Here is a 19,802-nt window from a genome sequence, read left to right on the forward strand (position 1 = left end):
CACAGGCAGGGGGAGTGGGAGAGGAAGAAGCAGGCTCCCAGCGGAGGAGCCTGATGTGGGGCTTGATCCCAGAACGCTGGGATCACACCCTGAGCCGTAGGCAGATGCTTAATGACTGTGCCCTGATTATTATTATTTTTTAAAGTAGGCTCCATGCCCAGCGTGGAGCCCAGTGTGGGGCTTGAACTCATGACCATGAGATCAAGACCTAAGCTGAGGTTAAGAGTCTGATGCTTAACTGACTAAGGCAGGCAGGTGCTGCGGTTGCAGTATCTTTATTTATTTATTTATTTATTTATTTATTTATTTATTTATTTATAAAAAAGATTTATTTACCCATTTGAGAGAGAGAGAGAATGAGCAGTGGGGCAGAGGGAGAGGGAGAATCCTCATAAAGATTTATTTATCCATTTGAGAGAGAGAGAGAATGAGCAGTGGGGCAGAGGGAGAGGGAGAGAGAGAATCCTCAAACAGACTGCCTGCTGAGCACAGAGCCCAACATTGGGCTTATTCCTACGACCCATGAGATCATGACCTGAGCTGAAACCAAGAGTGGGATGCTCGACTGACTGAACCACCCAGGCGCCCTTGGTTGAAGTATTTTAAAGGAAATCCTGGATAATGCATCGTTGCAACCCTACATATTTCACTTCTATACACACCTTTTAAAAAATAATGCACATTGGGGCGCCTGGGTGGCTCAGTCGTTAAGCATCTGCCTTCGGCTCAGGGCGTGATCGCGGAGTCCTGGGATCGAGCCCCACATCAGTCTCCTCCGCTGGGAGCTTGCTTCTTCCTCTCCCACGCCCCCTGCTTGTGTTCCCTCTCTCGCTGGCTGTCTCTCTCTCTGTTAAATAAATAAATAAAATCTTTAAAAAAAAATGCATTTTTTCTTATGTACCACAGTGCCATTGTCATGTCTGTCCATGGCATCATTTGGTATTTGATGTATAACTTTATTTCCCACATTATCTAACAAATGTCTTCTTAGAGTTGGTTTGTTCAAATCAAGTCCTATACATTATGTTTGATTGTTCTGTCTCCTAACTTTCTTTTAATCAAGAACAATCCTGCCTTCCCTTTTAAAAACGTTCTTCATGTCATAAGCTTGTTAAAGAAGCCTGTTAGTAGGTGCGCCTGGGTGGCTCAGTCTGTTAAACGTCTGCCTTTGGCTTGGGTCGTGATCCCAGGGTCCTGGGATCAAGTCCCACATCAGGCTCCCCGCTCATCAGGGAGTCTCCTTCTCCGTCTGTCCCCGAACCCTGCTTGTGCTCGTGCGCTCTCTCCCCCTCTCTTGGTCTCTCGCAAAAATAAATAAATAAAAAATATATTAAAAAAAAAAAAAAGCCGGTTAGTTGTCCTGTAGAATTCCCACATTCTGGATTTGTCTTTGTTTCCTTGTGGTATCATTCAACCTTTTCTTCTATCCTTCATATTCCTGTAAATGAGAGTTAGCTCTAGAAACTTCGTTAGATTTGGGTTCAGCCTTTTTGGCAAGAGTACTTCGTAAGTGGTGCTGTGTGCCTCCTTTTGCCCCGCATTAGGAGGCGTCTGATTATCTCACTTTTAGTGACGCTAAGACTAATCAGATGGTTCAGGTGGGCCAAATAGATGTTTGCTTGTTTTGTTTTAAAAGTTCAATCAGTTGCCAGCTAATTTACAAAAAAATCAAGATCTGGCAACGATTTGCCAGAGCCAAGTAGCAGCTGCCCCCTTTTGATCAGGCTTGTGTTCTCCAGTTTAGCCCTTCCCTCTCCCCCCCACCCTCCTCCTGTACTTACATATGGCTCACTTCATCACCTACCTTGTCTCTGTAGGCATTTGATTTTGTGATCAGTGCTTTCAAAGTGCCGCCAAAATGGGTTATTGCAATCTAGGCTTTTAAGTTGTTTCTCAGAGATTGTTTAGGATTGGCAGGTCCCTCCAATCAGGCCTCATTTTGGTCACAGTTTGGATATGTCTTAATCATTGGACCATAAGTGTTGTTTTGGTTTTTCTTTTTTTTTGGGTGGGGGGGCAGAAGTGTTTTGCTTGGCTTCACATGGTATTGCCATTGGTGTTGATCCAGAAACTAGTTAGCAGTATGCCCCGCTACCAGGCTGGTTCCCTCTTCGTCTGCAGTCTAGTAGTGAGCCTAAGGAATCTGAAGGTATCGCTTCTGTTTCCTGATGAAATTTGTACCTCTGGGAATGGAGGCCTACACACACAGCTCTGGGACAGTGTCTTTCCTCAACATCCTGTTGCAGCCAAACTTGGTGAAAAGTGAGAAGTTACTCTGCTTAAGCGTGTGAACTGAAAAGCTTCAGGCTGTGTTCTAGTAAAGTCTGAATGCCACCCACCAAACCAGTTGATTAGAAGTAAACTTTTCTTGGGCACCTGGGTGGCTCAGTTGGTTAAGCGTCTCCCTTCAGCTCAGGTCATGATCCCAGCGTTCTGGGATCCAGCCCGACATCAAGCTCCCTGCTCAGCGGGGAGCCTGCTTCTACCTCTCCCTCTGCTTCTCCCCCTGCTTGTGTGCTTGCTGTCTCTCTCTCTCTCTCAGATAAATAAAATCTTTTTAAAAAATGCAAATCAAAATAATAAGAAAACATTAAAAAAAAAGAGAGAAACTTTTCTTGTCTTTCATAGTTTTCTCTAACCCCAGGCTTTTTAGTTGTTATCTGAAATCTCTGGCAGAGTGAGAACCTTGTTTCTCTAGGCTTGGAAATCATAGCTTCTGCCTGAAACTTTGCATGCTGCCCCTGCCTGAATCTCATGTGTCCATGTTTCTGTGGTGTTTTTTTTTTCCTTAGAGGGTGCTGTTATAAGTTGAGAATGGTGATTTTTTCTCTCTGACTGAATGCACGGCTCTGGGAGGCTGGATAGTACATGAGTATGTTTTTTCTTGCATTTAATCAAGAGTCCAGCAAAGTAAACATTGGCCAACAAAGGAGTTCAGCTTCACTGTGAGAAACCCAGGTCAGGTGACCTGTATCACAGAGCTTTCCCATGCTCAACTTGCTATATTTGTTTGAAGGCTTTTTTATTTTTAAAGTGTGTTTTGCAGGTGGCATTTTCTTCAGACCATTCGTCTTGTTTTTCAGTGCCCCTTGCATAGTTTGTGCACCTGAGCTGCTGCTGCTTGCTGCTGCCGCTGCCACTGCCACCACCGCACTGAAAAAGCTGTGATGTGTGGGTGGTACACATCTAATACCTCCACGTCTCCCCCCCCCCCAGCTGCCCCATGAACACAACTATAGGGCAGAGCACAGTTTTAGAAGGTCTGCTTTCTTGGGCAAGATGACTCGTCTTGGAGTGAGTTTTAGGTCCTAGTGTGGTATCGTAAACTTTTAGGTTGGCACTTCCAGAATTAGTGCCATTAGGTACAGCTCAAAACTCTTGGCCTGATTTTCTCTGGATGGCGTAAACATTGATTTGATCTATAGTGAGAGAAGAATTGAGTCTCTTTGCTAATAGGTAAATGTTTTTATGTGTGGTAACTCGATTATTTCATTGCCCCATCATTATCAAAGCAGAGAAAGTTAGCTTAATTTTTTTACCTTATAAAGATAACATATCTGCAGGGTGGGTACCATTCCGTTTTGCAGGGTTGCTGTGGGAATTACATGAATATCGTGTCATTTATATAGCCCTTTACTTTTGTGAAGTAGTTTATAGCCTGTGCCTTATGTCATACTCCTCCACTCTAGAAGCTATTTGAAAGTATTCTTCTGTGAACTGAGATTTGGCAACATAGGATGATAGGATTTCATAAAGTCTCTTGATGTAGGAAGAGGCTACAGGTTGGCTCTCTTTTTCTTAGGCCTTAAGAAACAGAACTTGGTGAGATTGCTTCAGAGGTAGAACCAGCTGGGTTTTTCAGATATTGATAACGTGTTCTGTGAGAAAGAGCCCCTAACAGGCAAGGACTGGTGCTGCTTGCCTGGATCATTGCTGGATGCTGGGGCTGATGTCTTTCTTTGTCTCTTTGTGGTTGGCAGTGAGTGGAAGTTTCTCAAAGTACATTGGCCCTACCTATAAACCCTTAACGCCCCATATGACCTCGGTCACCAAACCACTTCAGGGCTTTATTTTTATCCTAGCCGTTTCGTTTCAAGATGTGAGGTTGGTTTCTTTCCTCTAGCAGAGCAAAGTTCTTTGGGGGAAGAAACAGAGTGCCAGGGTGCAGTTGAGGCTGGTTAAACACCAAAACCACACTCTTCATCTTTCTGGGCTTGAGACGTGACATAAGCCATGCTGCAAACACCAGCTTCCACACTGTGAAGAAACCTTGTCAGATACTAACTTCATTTATTTTTTTGTGTGTGTTTGGTTTGTATTTTTAGACGAATAAAATGTGGGGGAAAAGAGGTGTACGTCCCCATTCTGCTCTAGCCAGAAATTCTAAGAATGGACACTTTGTTAAAATCCAGTATTTCCGAGCTTAAGGTTTTTCATCTTCCCCAACAGTGTTGATGAGAACTCTCACAACTCACCAGGTCTCAGGAAACCGGATTACCAACATATCCTGTTCGCGTGCTTGTGTGTATTCTGTGTTACCCACAGGCCACTTTCCACCCCACGTGACCTTTAGTTACCATCCGGAAAGTCAGGACCCAGATACCAGTCAGAATTTCCAGGCTTTGGTTTGGTTTAGACATTTTAGAAAATGTTAACAGTAGTAATTTTACAGAGACTTTCTGAGTGGCACACATAGTGAATAGGAAGTAACATGTCCTGAGAAGACAGGGAAAGGCAGTACCGGTACTCTTCGAGAAACGTGTTTGAAAAGGAACATTCAGGAGAAAACTTGCAACCAAAATGCACAGGGGAGGAGGAGAGGACAGGAGAGAATAATTTAATTAATTAGAAGTAAGTAATGCCCCAGTTATTAGGTTTTAAGGCTAAACTCTGAAGGTCTTATTACGTTCATTAAAATTGTAGTATGCATTATTAAAGTTGTTTATTACACACTACATCACATTTTATTTTAATCAGCGTCTCTCAGTGTGAACAGACTGTAGTGACTCAGGTAATGCTCTAGAACAGGGGAAGATAAAAGACTGCCAGTGGCCTGCAAGCTAGGAGTGGTTTATAACATACTTACATAAGGACTTGTTCAAAAAGAAGAACATGTGACAGAGATGTATGTGGCCCACCAGGCCTAAACAATACACTGTCTGACCCTTTACAGAAAGAGTTTACCCACCACTGCTCTAGAATGGGAAGGGTGAAGGCAGTTAATACAGTGGCGGTCCTTCACTTAGGGTATTGATTGTTAATAAGGGTGTTATTGCCTTTGGTGGGGGGCCCTTCCTCATTTTGTGGGACTGTCACTGAAGGATTTTTAGCATTCCTGACCCTGCCCACTAGATACCAGTACTGGCCCCCACACATTTCCAAGCACTCCCTGGAAGGAGTGCTGCCATTCTGGTTGAGAATCACCGATACAGGAGCTTGATGAGATCAAAAACACCTTGTTAAGATTTCGTCTCTCATTTCCTCTCAATTAGAGAGACAGGTTTGGGTTTTGGCTCTTCGTGGCATAAGGATTGATCATGGTGAGAGAGAGTGTGAGTAACTTGTGGAACAGGGAGGGTGCTCAGTAGGGTAGAATAAAATGGTTTTAAGGAGGCCATTTAATGAATATGTTGCATGTTCACCCTTAAAGAATTGTTGAGATTGATGTTTAATTTATGAAAGCTTTGTTTTGTTGTTGCACGTGCTTTGTAAAGCATGTTCCTCTGTATGTGAGAGGAAGAGTGGCCATCTTTGGCCTTAATGTCCAGATGATTTTGAGATCTGTGGGAATCTGTATGGTATACTTGAGAGACTTGTTCAAAGCCGATATAAGGACATAGTTTTGGCATCTTGTGAATAACCTGATATCCAGACTTAAGCCAGAACTCTGGGATTGGAGAATTTTCCAGCCTGGGAGAGTTGACTGAGAAAAGTCCTCCTTTGGCTTCTTACCAAGTTAGACAAGGGAGCAATCAGTTGCTGAGTTCTAGCCAACTGGAATGTATGTGAGGGTGTACTATAAATCGTCCCTTAGGATCCAGCTCCTGCTCTGTGAAGAGCCTTCCAAATAAGAATGAGACCCTTACACAGGATCCTTGTCACTCTGCAGCTGCTTTAGGAAGGAATAGAGTAGTGATTTGATGTTACTGTGGGAGCAACTCACTTTATATAGAAACATACTGCGTGTTGTGTGGGTCAAGAGATTGCACTGACCTTTTTGTTTTCCCCCTGTTGCCTTTCTCACCAATTTCCTATATTGTTTTTTATTTCTGACCATACTCTTGGGGAGATGTATCTGCAGTTCTACCATTCTGTAATCCCTCTCTACTCTTAAAGGTTCCAGAATTTCATCTGTCTACTCTGTTTTCACTGTCTTGGATGTAATGTTTGGGCTAAGATAGAGAATATGAAAAAGTTGTTTTCTTGGCTGGGAATCTTTTCCCAGTCGGCACACTCTTTGTTAGGCTTCAGGGGGAAACTCCAGGTTTCTCCCTCCTCTTGGAAGCCTTTCACTTTACTCATAAATATTTAATATTGAAGTTACTGCTCAGTTTTATTTTTCCAAGTCTTACTATATAGACATTAGACCAGAAGGAACTCAAAATACTATGGAGACTCTTTCTGATGCTTGAGTCTCTATAAAATGTATTTACCACACATTTTTATTTTTGAGAGCTTCAGTGATTTTTCCAGTTGTCTGTCTTCCATCTGTCCACTGATCAAGAGCTTTATAGAGTATCTGTTATGGAAATCACTAGGCATCTCCTACTATTGTTCTTTCCATGTAATTCATGCCTAGAACCATCAGAGAACTGTGTACATGGGTAATATATTGTCCCCAGTAGTGTGGACCGAATTGTACTTTGGTGTAAGATCATCAGCCTGGGGGCGCCTGGGTGGCACAGAGGCTAAGCGTCTGCCTTCGGCTCAGGGCGTGATCCCGGTGTTCTGGGATCGAGCCCCACATCAGGCTCCTCCGCTATGAGCCTGCTTCTTCCTCTCCCACTCCCCCTGCTTGTGTTCCCTCTCTTGCAGGCTGTCTCTATCTCTGTCAAATAAATAAATAAAATCTTTAAAAAAATAAAAAATAAAAAATAAAAAAATATCGTCAGCCTGTATTAAGACAAATAATAATAAAGAGGTCTAGGGAATCATGGCTATTTGTTTCACATGGTATCTTCTTTCTGGAAACCCATGGGAAAAATTTCTGCTTTTAATATCCGAGATAGTTGTGCTGTGTGAGTTTTTTTTTTTTTTTAACTTCATGCACATTTATGAGTTTGTTTTAAAGAATAATTGTCTTATTTGTCCCAGAGGTTAGTGTCAAACTTGTTACTTCCTTTAATAAATGTGAAGGACTTTCTGATATGCATTTTGTGTCATGTCCTTACTACTAGTGAGTGCTGATTTTTTCTCTTTTGTTCCTCTTTCTTGTTTTCAATTTATTTTATGCTGCAGTATAGTATACACCTTCATATGTTGCCTTAAATAACAGTTTTATATGGACATTCTTCTCTTTTTCTCTCACTTATTCAGTTGTAAAACCTCATTCTCAGGTCAGCTAGTCCTTTCTGAGGGGATCAAGGTTTTCCCTGTCCCATTCAGGTCCTTTCTGTAAATATTTAGGGAGTACTTTTTTTTTTTTTTTTAAGATTTTATTTATTTGTTTGACAGGGACAGCCAGCAGAGACGGAACACAAGCAGGGGGAGTGGGAGAGAAAGAAGCAGGCTCCTAGCGGCGGAGCCTGATGCGGGGCTGGATCCCAGAACGCTGTCTGGGATCACGCCCTGAGCTGAAGGCAGACGCTTAACGACTGCGCCACCCAGGCGCCCCCTAGGGAGTACGTTTATATGTTAATCATTATTCTAGGCACTGCACACAGAAAGGTAAATGATACTGATCTTTCCTTCAAAGATACAGTCTAGTAGGAAGAACAGATACGTAAATAAATACTTGCAGTGAAGTGTTACAAATGCAATAATGGAAATATGTACACCATACAGGAATAATACAGAAGAGAAAGACATTGACTCATGATGACCAGGGAAAGCTACCTAGAAAGGTGATCTATCCTTACTTTTGAAGGGGGAAAGAAGTTCTTTAGGTAGATGGGAGTAGCCAGCTCTTCTGGCAGAAGGAACAACGTAGATAAAAATATGGTGTGGTTACAGACTGCAAGTGGTTGCTCCTAGGATTCCTAGCCAAGAGTCTGTAATTAGAATATCTTAGGCCATGGTACAGACGTCCAAATTGATGCTGTTTAATCAGTCAGCTGGAGCTGAAGATTCATCACAAAGTAGATACTTCGGGCTTTTGATTTGGCCCAACCTTAGAAGTGGATCCTTCAAATCATTCTTCTCTGCTTTATTTTCTGCATTAGCAAAAGTTGAGTCATCCTAAAGTCATGCCTTCCATCATTCTGGGAAGCTTTCTGAGCCAAGGCCAGTTTGGCTTAGGAGTGAGTTATGTTTTGTGTTGTAACCATTGGCAATAAGTCGTCTTCTTGCCCTGCACATGCACAGTAGGACTGCAGCTACTGAAGCACATGGGAAAGAGGAGCTGGGATGATACCCTCTGTGGATTTATGTTTTTCTGGTGTGTGTCTTGGTAAGGATGCTAAAACTTTACTCTGTCTAATAAGATTCTGAGCTGACTTGTGCCATAGATCTCTGAGAGATACTGGGTCCTAATTTGTAAAGCAAACTATGTGTAAGTCAGTTGACATTCTCTGTGAAGAATTTTTTTTGGCAGATTTTCCTTTAGACTTCTGGACAGATCTGTAAAACAGTATGGCTTTTAAAATACTTCGACGTGACACATATCAAAAGGTTGAATAAGGCACTGATAGATGCCCTTGGTGTTTCCAATAAGCTGTCCCTAGGACTTACATCTTCTGGAATACATTCCAAAATTGTTTATTTCTGTGGACGCATTTCTTTCTTTGTGTTTTTTTTTTAAGATTTTATTTATTTATTTATTCGACAGAGATAGAGACAGCCAGCGAGAGAGGGAACACAAGCAGGGGGAGTGGGAGAGGAAGAAGCAGGCTCATAGCGGAGGAGCCCGATGTGGGGCTCGATCCCACAACGCCGGGATCACGCCCTGAGCCGAAGGCAGATGCTTAACCGCTGTGCCACCCAGGCGCCCCCGGTGGACACATTTCTTAATCTCTTTCTTTGTTTGTACATCTGTAAAATAGGGCTATAGTCTACATCATCAACAGATGTGGTATTTGACACCAGTGTAGCTTTCTGCACTTAGATGGAGTCCCAAACTTTTAGCACAGTCACCTTCATTTCTACCACCTAGGAGTTAGAATCTTGGTGTGGGGATTAGGATATATGGGGCAAGGGGTCGTTGGCTATGGAGTCGAGGCTTAGGTGGAATAGCAGAAACGATTGTGGTGATTTAAAAAAACCCTTTTATTACAAAATAATATACATACAGAAAAGTATATGTATCAAAGCCATACAGTTTGATAAGTTGTCACTAGGCATACGAATGTAACCAGCGGAGTTTAATTGGTTTTTGACTCATGTTACTTTTGTTCTTCCTTTTTAACTCTAAACTCCGATTTTCCCTATATGTTTAATAGTTAATAGTGATGGGGATTGAGCATTGTAGATAAATTAGGAAGAAGTTAATGCTCATGTTTTCCCTTGCTAATGCTTTCTGGTATGCCCAAGATTGATTTCTCATTGTTGAGAGAAGAAAGGAGAATTGGACCAAAGATAAGAGATTTAAAGGTGTTTGCCCTGTTTTTTGAACTAGATATTTTGGGTCTGGGAACAAGCACAGAAGAGACATGACTGACAAAAAACTAGATGGAAGCAAGCCTTGCCTTCAGTCACAGCGAAACTGAGCCTCTCACCAAAAGTGCTGTGGTTTTTTACCTTAATGTTGAACTATCTGGCTGTGGGGGGTTGGGAGGTGTGTGACATCATGGCCCACCTGCTTCTGGAGATACTTGGAGCCAGCTGGGATATGGAATGCCAGAAGTTCTGTGCTGCCATGTTTATAGTCTTTGTCTTTGGTGTCCAGGTACATGCCAGGCTGTACCAGGTCATGTTGTCTGTGTGTAACCCATTTTTATTCTAACAGTTTTCTTCTCTTTTTGCTGCTAGCTGACAGTGAGGTAGAGGTGTCTCTGTTGATAAAGAACAGATACAGAAGTTTGCATCCAAACCTGAATAACCATTTTTAACTTGAAACACTTTTCCTAGGAGTTGATGCACCAGAATCCTTCCCTTATTTGGTGCCCTGCTTAAATCTGAAGCTTGCATGAGGTTGCCAGAGCTCTCTGTATGCTGATTATTTGCTTTTTGGTACCCACAGCAGAGTGGTTTGTGAAACCTTCTTTGTGACCACATCTTTCTTAAAGCGAAGCTTTGTTCTCCTTTGGGTTCTTAGATTAGTTCTTGCTCCTCCCTTTCCTGAGAGATTCAGGGGTTTTCCTGTATTGTGGTGGGTGGGTAGGCAGGAGGGTATGTTTTCAGATATTTTTTTCTGGATTATGCACAGTCCCTTGATGATGGTGTGTGAATGTACATATATTCTTTGACTCTTGAAGAACTATTTCTCTGTTAACCAGGCAGTTTGTGAATTTATTTAGAAAAAATGTTAGGGTTTTAATTTTACTAGTTCTATTACTGCTATTTCACTGTTATGGAAAGCAAAGTTTTATTCACTTTTCTCTTCTTTCTTCCTGTTGGCATTATCCTAGGGTGCATTTGTTAAGTGCTTCCACTAACTTGCAAGATATGATGTGGCCTGGAAGTATCTACTTCCCTTAATCTGTAAGACTTCTCAGTTGGTTTGAACTAGTGGTCTCTCAGTAAATGATAGCTGGAACCATTGGTGGGTTTTTGCTTGGGGTTGCTTTAGCTTTTGGCCTTTGTAAACATCCTCTGTGGCTGTTTTGGTTCTGCCGAAAAGATTGCCTTCTTTAAAGGTGGAAAGATTAAGAGCTCCGACTCTGGAGCCAGACTGCCTGGGTTAACGTTGGACAAGTCACTTAACCTGTCTGTTGCTCCATTTCCTCATCTGTAATATAGAAATTACCGAACTCACAGGATTGCTGTAAGGTTAAATGAGTTAATAGACAAGGTGCTTAGAATAGTGCCTTATGCATAGAAAGGGTGCTGTAGAAGTTTGGACTTTTATTATTAAGGTGCTTGGTGTGTCACACTTGTTTTGTTCAGCTGGAAAAACTTGAATTCTTTTTTTTTTTTTTTTAAGATTTTATTTATTTGAGAGAGAGACAGCCAGCGAGAGAAGGAACACAAGCAGGGGGAGTGGGAGAGGAAGAAGCAGGCTCCCAGCGGAGGAGCCTGATGTGGGGCTCGATCCCGGAACGCCGGGATCACGCCCTGAGCCGAAGGCAGACGCTTAATGACTGCGCTACCCAGGCGCCCCGAAAAACTTGAATTCTTATTATCTGAATTGTGTTTGAGTAGCCTGGGGTACTTTTAACTCATAAAGCACAGATAGCTCTGTAAATTCCACCCGTCCTCAGTGGGGGGCTGTCCCCAAGCTTTCAAAAGGTACTGCCCAAGAAGGTGTTAGGTCACACTCCCCCCACTGTGTGGATTATAAGCTGGGTAGAAGAGTAGAATACTGGATAGGTTCTCCAGTTCTTTGTTCTCATTGGCTGAGCCTTATTTGTACTTCAGAGTATGTCTTTTGCTCCTACCATATGTCAAGCCAGAAATTGTAAATGTATGGGTATTATAATCTTTGGAGCCAACTATCTAACATCCATCCATCTCTCCATATACCAGTCCATCACTGTTGATAATTCCTGTGTCCTGGGTTATAGAAATGAAACATTAACTAAAGTACATCACAGCCTAGAGCTGTGCTGACCAGTGTGGTAGCCATATTGGCTATTTAGATTAATTAAAATGAAATACAATTAAAAATTTAGTTTCTCAGTCACACTAGCCACCTTTCAGATACTCATTACCCACATGTGGCTAGTGGCTGCTGTATTGGTCTGTGAAGATAAAGAACATTTCTGTCACGATGGACCAAGTTCTAGGGACAGAGCTGGTCTAAAGACAAATGCGTATGTATGTAAGACGTACTGTGATACACAGTATCAGAGAGGTGTATGAAATATTCTCTAAGCCTGCAGGATAAGATCAGGCTCAGCCTGGGGGTAGAGGGTTGGGAAAGCAAGGAAAAGTAGGACTTTATTAGATGTAGAAAGGTGTGGCAGCGGAAAGAACATGGTGAATTTCAGGCACCAAGAAATACAGGCCATATCAGCAAGGGTGGAGACAGGAGGAGTAGCCGAAGACCAGACTAGAAAGGCCATTTGTTCCACCAAGTATTTATTGGTTACCTCCTATGAGCCCACTGTAGTGAACAAAATATATAAAGTCCTTACTGTCATGGTGTGCGTGTGTGTTTTTGTAAAAATTGGTGATAAATGCTATAAAAACAGGGTAAATGGGAGCAGTGGTTCTCAAACTTGTGTCCAAAAACCTGAGGAGCTTTTAAAAATCCCAGTTCTCAGGTCTCTCCCCTAGGTGTCACGCCCATGCAAGTTAAATCAGTGTTTGGGGATGGAGGCCAGGCATCTGTATTTTCAAAAGATTTGCATACCGTTCCATTGTGCTATCAAGTTTAGGAATCCTTAGACTGGAACATAAAAACTGGGAGCATGCTTGGCACATTCAAGGGACAGGAGGCTACAGGAGTAGAGAGTGAGCATTGGATAGGACTTTTATAGGTTACTGAAAGGACTTTAGCTTTTTTTTTTTTTAAGGTTTTAGTTTTAAGTAATTTCTATACCTACCCAATGTGGGGCTTGAACTCAGACCCCTGAGATTGAGAGTCATATGCTCCACCAACTGAGCCAGCCTGGCGCCCCAGATTTTGTCTTTCATTTTGATGTTAACTGTGGTCTCTTTTTGTCCAGTCTCGGGCCGGAATGTAGCAGAGGGAACTGCTATTACTCAGGATCAGAACTCTGTTTTTCTTTGCATACCTTTGGGTTTTGTCAAATTATTCTCCAAAAAGAAATAGATTTAAATTCTCATAAATAGTGTTGAGTGTGTTACTTCCCTATAGCATTAATATTAGTACTGAGCTATTTTTGTTGAGGGTTTTGTGTGTAGCACCTGGATAGTCTGTTTAATCACAACAAATCTGTGTGTTGTATATGTTCTTCATCAGTCACTTACCGAATATGTACTAAGTACCAACCACCATGCTAGGTAGGCCATTTAAAAATATTGAAAGGAAATAAGAATATCCAAATTATCTCTAAAAATGAAATCACTGTTTCATTTGATTTGGGACTTTTTCTAAAGACTCATACTTGGTTCAGGGCCACTGCTGGTCTCTGCAGATGGAGTTATTTAGAACTAGAACCCCTGGGAGTTAGGGACAGGGATCATGATTGTCTGAGTGTGGAATGACCATTTCTTTATCTTCCCTCTCTTCTCTGTCTTCATTGCCATTGGGTGATTACAGTAACTTCTTAATTGGTCTTCTGGCCTCCACTCATTTGACTCCGGCCAACTCCCCCCTCTGTCCCCGCCAAAAAAAAAAAACAACCCTAAAATTTCTAAACAGTAACTAGAATGCCCTTTCAAAAATGGAGGTTTTACTCATGTCACTTCCATGTTCAACACTTTTCAGTAGTTTGATTAAGATCAGACTTTTTACTAAGGAGTACAACTTGACTCAGTCTATTTCTCCAGCTTCCCTCTTGCAGAATCACTCACCTGCTCATGCCAGTCTTACCACATACCACTCTTGGGACCACCACACATGCTGTTCCATTTACTTATGACACATAGGCAAGACTCTCTACCTGCTCCAAAACCAACTATTTACTCAGCCTTCAGGTTTCAACTCAAGGATCTCTTCCTCTGAGATCTCTAGTGCCCCTGCTGTGGGAGTATATTGTATCCTGTATGTCCCTAATCATGGTACTTTATTATTATGTCACCCACAGAGCAGGGATCATCTCTGCCTTTATTCTTGGTTTGTGCAGTGTCCTGTACATAGAAGGTGGACAGTTAGTTTTTGTTGAATGAATAAATGACCTTAGCACCCTTGCACTCCATCAGCCCATTCATTAATAAGATGGGTGTGAGTTTGTGTATGTGCCTTTGGAGAACGGTTTTTCTGGTTGCTCACCTGATCACCAAGTGGGAGCTTCAGCCATTTCCTCTTCTCTCTCACTTTGTGCAGTGCAGACACAGGGTGTCCCAGCTCACCTACTTTTCGGGTGGATGGGCATGAGAGTTCCCAGGCGCTGAGAGAGATGAGTCAGAAAGAAGTGTCATTCAGAAAGTAGCCCAGTCAGAGCAACAGTGCTGCCCTTTGGCGGAACTTTCTCTCTTTCTCTGTATACCTTGAGATGTCAGGGTGGTGGCACTTTTGAGCTGGTTGTTATAGATTGTTAGACCACAGCACAGGGATTCATAAACCTTAATCTGGCACTTTCCCTCGATTACGGATGTTTTGGGAAGTGTCCAGGGGCCCTCTGGCCTAAGTAAAAACTCTGTTGGCTTTGGATATGTTCTGTTTCCACTTGGTCACTTAGCCCCATAGTGTCATTGAAGGTGGAAACCTGGAGAGCCCCATTTATATTTCTTTGTAGCCTTCAGGGCTTTTGAGTTCAAAAGTTTTGAAAACAGCACTCTTTCAGCATTTGGTGGGGTTTTTTTGTTTTGTTTTTGCTATCATAGAATAGGATGGTGCTTACTCAAAAACTGGCAAGAAAAGTTCAATTTAGTTAGAATCATACATTGTGGGCTTTTTAAAATTGTAAGGAACACTGTAGATTGGTGATTCCCCTCATCCTCACTACCCTTCTTCACCTGTCAGCCCGTGAGAATCATTGCTGTTTCCAGTAGATGTGTGTGGTAGCCCTCAAGTGTTGTGCAGGTAGAAAAATTTTTTGAGATCCTGGTGTTATAAATCCAGCCCAGGGATCAGCCCTTTCTGTAAAGGGCCAGATAGTAAATATTTTAGGCTTTTGGGCCACACACTCTGCTGAGGCTACTCACCTTGCCTTTGTAGGGGAGGCCACAGACAAGATGTAAACAAGCGAGTGTGACTGTGTTTCAACAGAACTTTACTTATGGATGCTGAAATTTATATTTCATATAATTTTCCTGTGTCATGAAATATTCTTTTGAGTTTTTTTTCAGCCATTAAAACAATATAAAAAAAACATTCTTAGCTCATGGGCCATATAGAAACAGGTGGCATGCTACCTGTTGACTCTTGGGCTGTTGTTTGCTGACCTCTGATCTAGCCCAGTGGTTCCTAAATCCGGCCTGCTTTCAGAATTACCTGGAGACCTTTTGAAAATGCTGATTTGCAGTCACCTTCCCTCTCCTTGAGGATTCTGATCCTGTAGGACTGAGCTTTTTACAAAAGCTCTTCTTGTGATGCATACACCCTCAGGGTTATGGAATTACCAATACTGACCTCACTCAGCCTTCTCATTTTATAGTTGAAGAAATAGCCTTAGAAAGTTGATGTGACTTCCCAATAGTTATATAACAAATAAATGGCACAACCAGAAGTTGAACCCAGGTCTTCAATTCTAAAATCAGTGGTCTCTGTTCATATCATTCTGTACTCATCCCTTTGCCCAGTAAACAAACAAGGAATAAATGCAGGGTAGTCCAAACTCAGGGTTCCTCCTTTTCCTTTTTTTTTTTTTTTTTCCAGTGAAAGGGAAACTTTATTGAGGGCCTGGGCCCCTGGGGCTCGGGCAGGAGGCCTACCCGTGGGCAAAGGAGGGGCCTTATCTGACCTTCTTCTTGGGGCGCACGTTGTTCTTGTGGCCGCACTTCTTGCAGCAGGTGACAGTGCGGGGGTGCAGGTGAGCAGAACACTCACGGCAGATCATCTTGTCACAGTTATGTTTCTGGGCCAGCTGGTGGAGGGCATGCTGGGTGATGCCACCTCACAGGGGAAGCACCAAGTGCAGGGTGGACTCTTTTTGGTGGACTCTTTGTGGTCTGAGAGAGTGTGGCCATTGTCTGGCTGTTTGCCCGTGAAAATGAGATGCTGCTGGTCAGACAGGCTGGCCTCCTTGTCTTGGATTTTGTCTTGGATTTTTGACATTTTCAGTGGTGTCACTGGGCTCGACCTTGAGGGTGATGGTCTTCCCACGAGGGTCTTCACAGAGATCTGCATCTCTGCCTCTGCCGCGGGGCCGCTGCCACCAAACCACTCTGCTGCCACATTGAAGAGATAGAGTGGGGTTCCTTCTTTTCCTTAGACCTAGTGCCAGTTTCCCTCCTGAGAGCCAGCCGGGTACTCTAAAGTTCTGCTGTCCCTCTGCTTGTTGGCTGGGTTTTATGGAGCTGACTGCTGATTTGACATTTAGCCTAATTTCCTTCCGGCCTGCTGGCTTTAAAGAGAGATAATGAAGTAATAGCAAGTAAATTCCTTTAACGTAAGACTTTGTTGAGGCAGCACTAAGCTGCAATGTGAGGGTGAGAGCCGTTGTTTCAAGGGGTGCATTTCTTGGAAGAGGTGGTTTTAAGAGGCACGTTTTACACTTGAGTTCACATGGCTCAGATCCAGCTAAGTAGGACATCTCTACATGGAACTTGTGCTTAATTAGAACTAATTGAGCTGTCATTTTGCCCAGAACAGTTCAGGGGTGGAGCAACTAAAGGTGAGAAGTAATCACTGTCCCTACTCTACCTCAGCTTTGGTTTGGTCCAAGTAAGAAATGGAAGGATTGATTTTGATTTGCTCTGTCTTCCTATGAGGCATTTGAGTCATGCTACTTGGCTTTCCTGTACTTCTTTCTTTATGTGTATCCTGGAAGGAGGAATATTGAAAGTCTAATGAATAGTTTTATTTATCTCTCTCTCTCTCTTATCTATTTATCTGAGACAGAGTGGGCGTACTCAAGCACAAGCAGGGGTGGGGAGGGGCAGAGGGAGAGAGAGAAGCAGACTCCCTGCTGAGGAGGGAGCCCATCTTGGAGCTGAATCTCAGGACCCCAAGATCATGACCCGAACCAAAGCCAGATGTTTAACCAACTGAGCCACCTGGGTGTCCCCACCATGAATAATTTTTACGTTTACCAGATGATTTTTCCATTATTAACTTACTGATAGATTTCCACATTTGTGTGCCAGGTCCCCCTTCTTCACTTTCTTTATCATCTCCTTAGAATCACTTTCTTTATCATCTCCTTCAAAGACTTTCCTTGCTGAGGGATAGTAACAATAAGGGAAACAGAGTGCCTGCTGACACCTTCATCGCCAGTGGGCCTTGTCTTAGGATTTGGGGCATAAATGGGGAGTTGGCAAGTTGGGATATTATTTGTCTTTTATGCTTGGACTACAAGTTCCTTGGCAATGGGGACTGTGCCTTGCTGGTGTGTTCTGGATTGTGCCTGGCACGGGAGCAGCACAAGGATGAGAGTGGAGAGCATCACCTCTGCACTCACATTTTCCTGTACCCTGTGAGCTCAGTGCTTTAGGGAGATGGTAAATGGGCTTTAATTGCATGCTCTGAAAGTCCTGAACATTTGCTAACAGGTGCCATTGAAATTTGGGTTTCCACCTGTGTTGGCTCCCATCTAAGAGGATGGAGCCTCCTTTTTAAAACATTACAAAGTTTTTTTGTTTTTTGTTTTAAATGTTGGGTATATCTATAGAGGTGCTCCAGATGGATAAATTAAGAGAATGGTAATTTATGCTCTCCACAATACTGTAAAAATGCATACTGGAATTTCTTTTAATATGGAGTACTCTTACTATCTTTAAAATGATTCACTTCTCAGAAATTCGGTTTTCCACACAGCTATTCAGAAGGAGGAGCAACTATTTAGGAATTGAAATTGGGCATATTTCAGAATTCTTACCGTCTAGTGTTGTATTGCTGCCTCTGAACAGCTTCTTTCTCCTTCCTTGCTCCATAGTTCACAAAGCATTTTGGCGGTTTCGAGTGAGAGTTACCAGGGCTTGCATAAAACATTTATTCCTCAAAATGCTTTAATTTGTATTATTTCATTTTATTCTTTCAGCTCTGAGGTAAGTGGTGTCAATGGTGAAATTCTATTTTATAGTTGAGGAACAACCCAAACAATTTCACTTATAATTCCATAGTTAATGGCAGTACAGACTTTATTGTGAGGGTGTAGAGACCTACCCATCCAGCCACTGCCATTAATGCCTCTTTGGGTCATTGCTTTTAGATAGTTTATAAAAGGTTCAGGAGTCCATAGTGAGTTGGTTTTGGACTTCAGCTGAAGAGCCAAGAGCCCTTTAATAATTCTAATGTTGCCTGTCAGGGTATACACAAGAAGCATTTTTAGTTTTTGGTGAACAGTATGTAAATATGTGAGGAAGATGTGGAGGCAGATAGTCTCACATTCAAAGAGTAACATTTCTTTCTGTACCTGAGTGAGACCATCTGAGTGTATTGTTAAGAATCAAAACGTTGCCAAAATGGAAGCCAGTACAGGGTGATGTGTTGGAGAGGGAGGAAGCCCAGACTAAGACTTTCCTACTGTGGACTTGGTATCACTTGTTTTCCAAAAATTGTGCTGGAATGTTACATGCAGTGTTGCTTAGGCACCCTTTGATCTATGTGTAACAAATCTATTTCCTCAATATAACATGCCTTACCTCTCTCTAGGATGCATCTGCATTTTTAGCTTTTTTTCTGACTTGAAGTATTGTTGGTGACAATAAAGAGAAACTATGTTTAGGGTGACAGATACTTTTAGACTAAAAATAAAGTAGTGGTTCTCATTAACCAAGGTCAGGGAGAATGTGTGTACAGTTTGAAAAAGTTCCCTAAGATTCCCTTCACTCTCACTAGTTGAGAAACAATGCATTGAAATCCACTTTCTGCTAAGTAAGATTGAAATATGATAATGGCAAGTGCTTCATCTACTACTCTAAGTGAAGGGTGTTTGGGAAATATAGATGGAACTGCAGTATTTTTTTTAAAGGTTTTATTTATTTATTTAGAGAGAGAACTTGAGTGGGGGCGGTGGGGTGTTTGGGGGGGGGCAGAGGGAGAGGCAGAGGAAGAATCTCCAGCAGACTCCATGCTGAGCACAGAGCCCGACGCAGGACTCGATACCACGACCCTGAGATCATGACCTGAGCTGAAGTCAAGAGCTGGACGCCGAGCCAGCTGAACCACCTAGGCGTCCCAGTAGAAGCACAGTATTAAAAAAGCTTCTTGGTGCTTTTAATTCTAATCCAGGAGGTATTGTAAGTCATACAGTATGAGTTTTCTACCTTATGGGAAAACTTAAAAGTAAAACTGAAGTGCTTTTTAGTTACTCTTATTCCCTCGTCATCCCTTCCTTTATGAATAATCTCATCAGTTCTCTTCCTGAGATGCTTGCAGTACAAAGGAAGAAACACTTTTTTTGGAATCAGAAGACCTGGGTTCAAGTTCTAACTCTGCCATTTGCTGGTTTAAATTGCTTAAATTTCTTAGCTGCCTTGGGGCTTGGGGAATGGTAATTGGCGTGAATGAGATGAGTTAATATCATCTGTGCCTACCAGAGTACCCTGTATTATAAATATAACCGGCATTCCTCCTGGTTAAGGGTGAATTAACTAGTTCATGATTGATAACTGTAGGGTGAGTTAACTAGTTCATGATTGATAGCTGTGGGAAAAGGGATAATTAAGTTAAAATAGGCATAGAGAATATATACATTTTTACGTTTTTATTTTTTATTTTGTTATATTTTTTACATTTTTACCTTTTTATTTTGAAATTATTTTTTATCTGTAGAAAAGTTGTAAGAATAATCCAAGGAATTCTGTATATCCTT

At 42.2% G+C, this 19,802-nt stretch overlaps 1 protein-coding gene and 1 pseudogene across 4 annotated transcripts in view; one reads left to right on the top strand and one right to left on the bottom strand.

The window, feature by feature from the left end:
• The window catches only part of SMG6 (SMG6 nonsense mediated mRNA decay factor), a 226,925-nt gene that overhangs the window by 26,198 nt on the left and 180,925 nt on the right, over window positions 1-19,802 (top strand). The window lies entirely within an intron of this gene.
• On the bottom strand, window positions 15,780-16,174 carry LOC105237081 (annotated as a pseudogene).

Source organism: Ailuropoda melanoleuca, chromosome 13 (genome assembly GCF_002007445.2).
Source record: "Ailuropoda melanoleuca isolate Jingjing chromosome 13, ASM200744v2, whole genome shotgun sequence".
Taxonomy (NCBI): domain Eukaryota; kingdom Metazoa; phylum Chordata; class Mammalia; order Carnivora; family Ursidae; genus Ailuropoda; species Ailuropoda melanoleuca.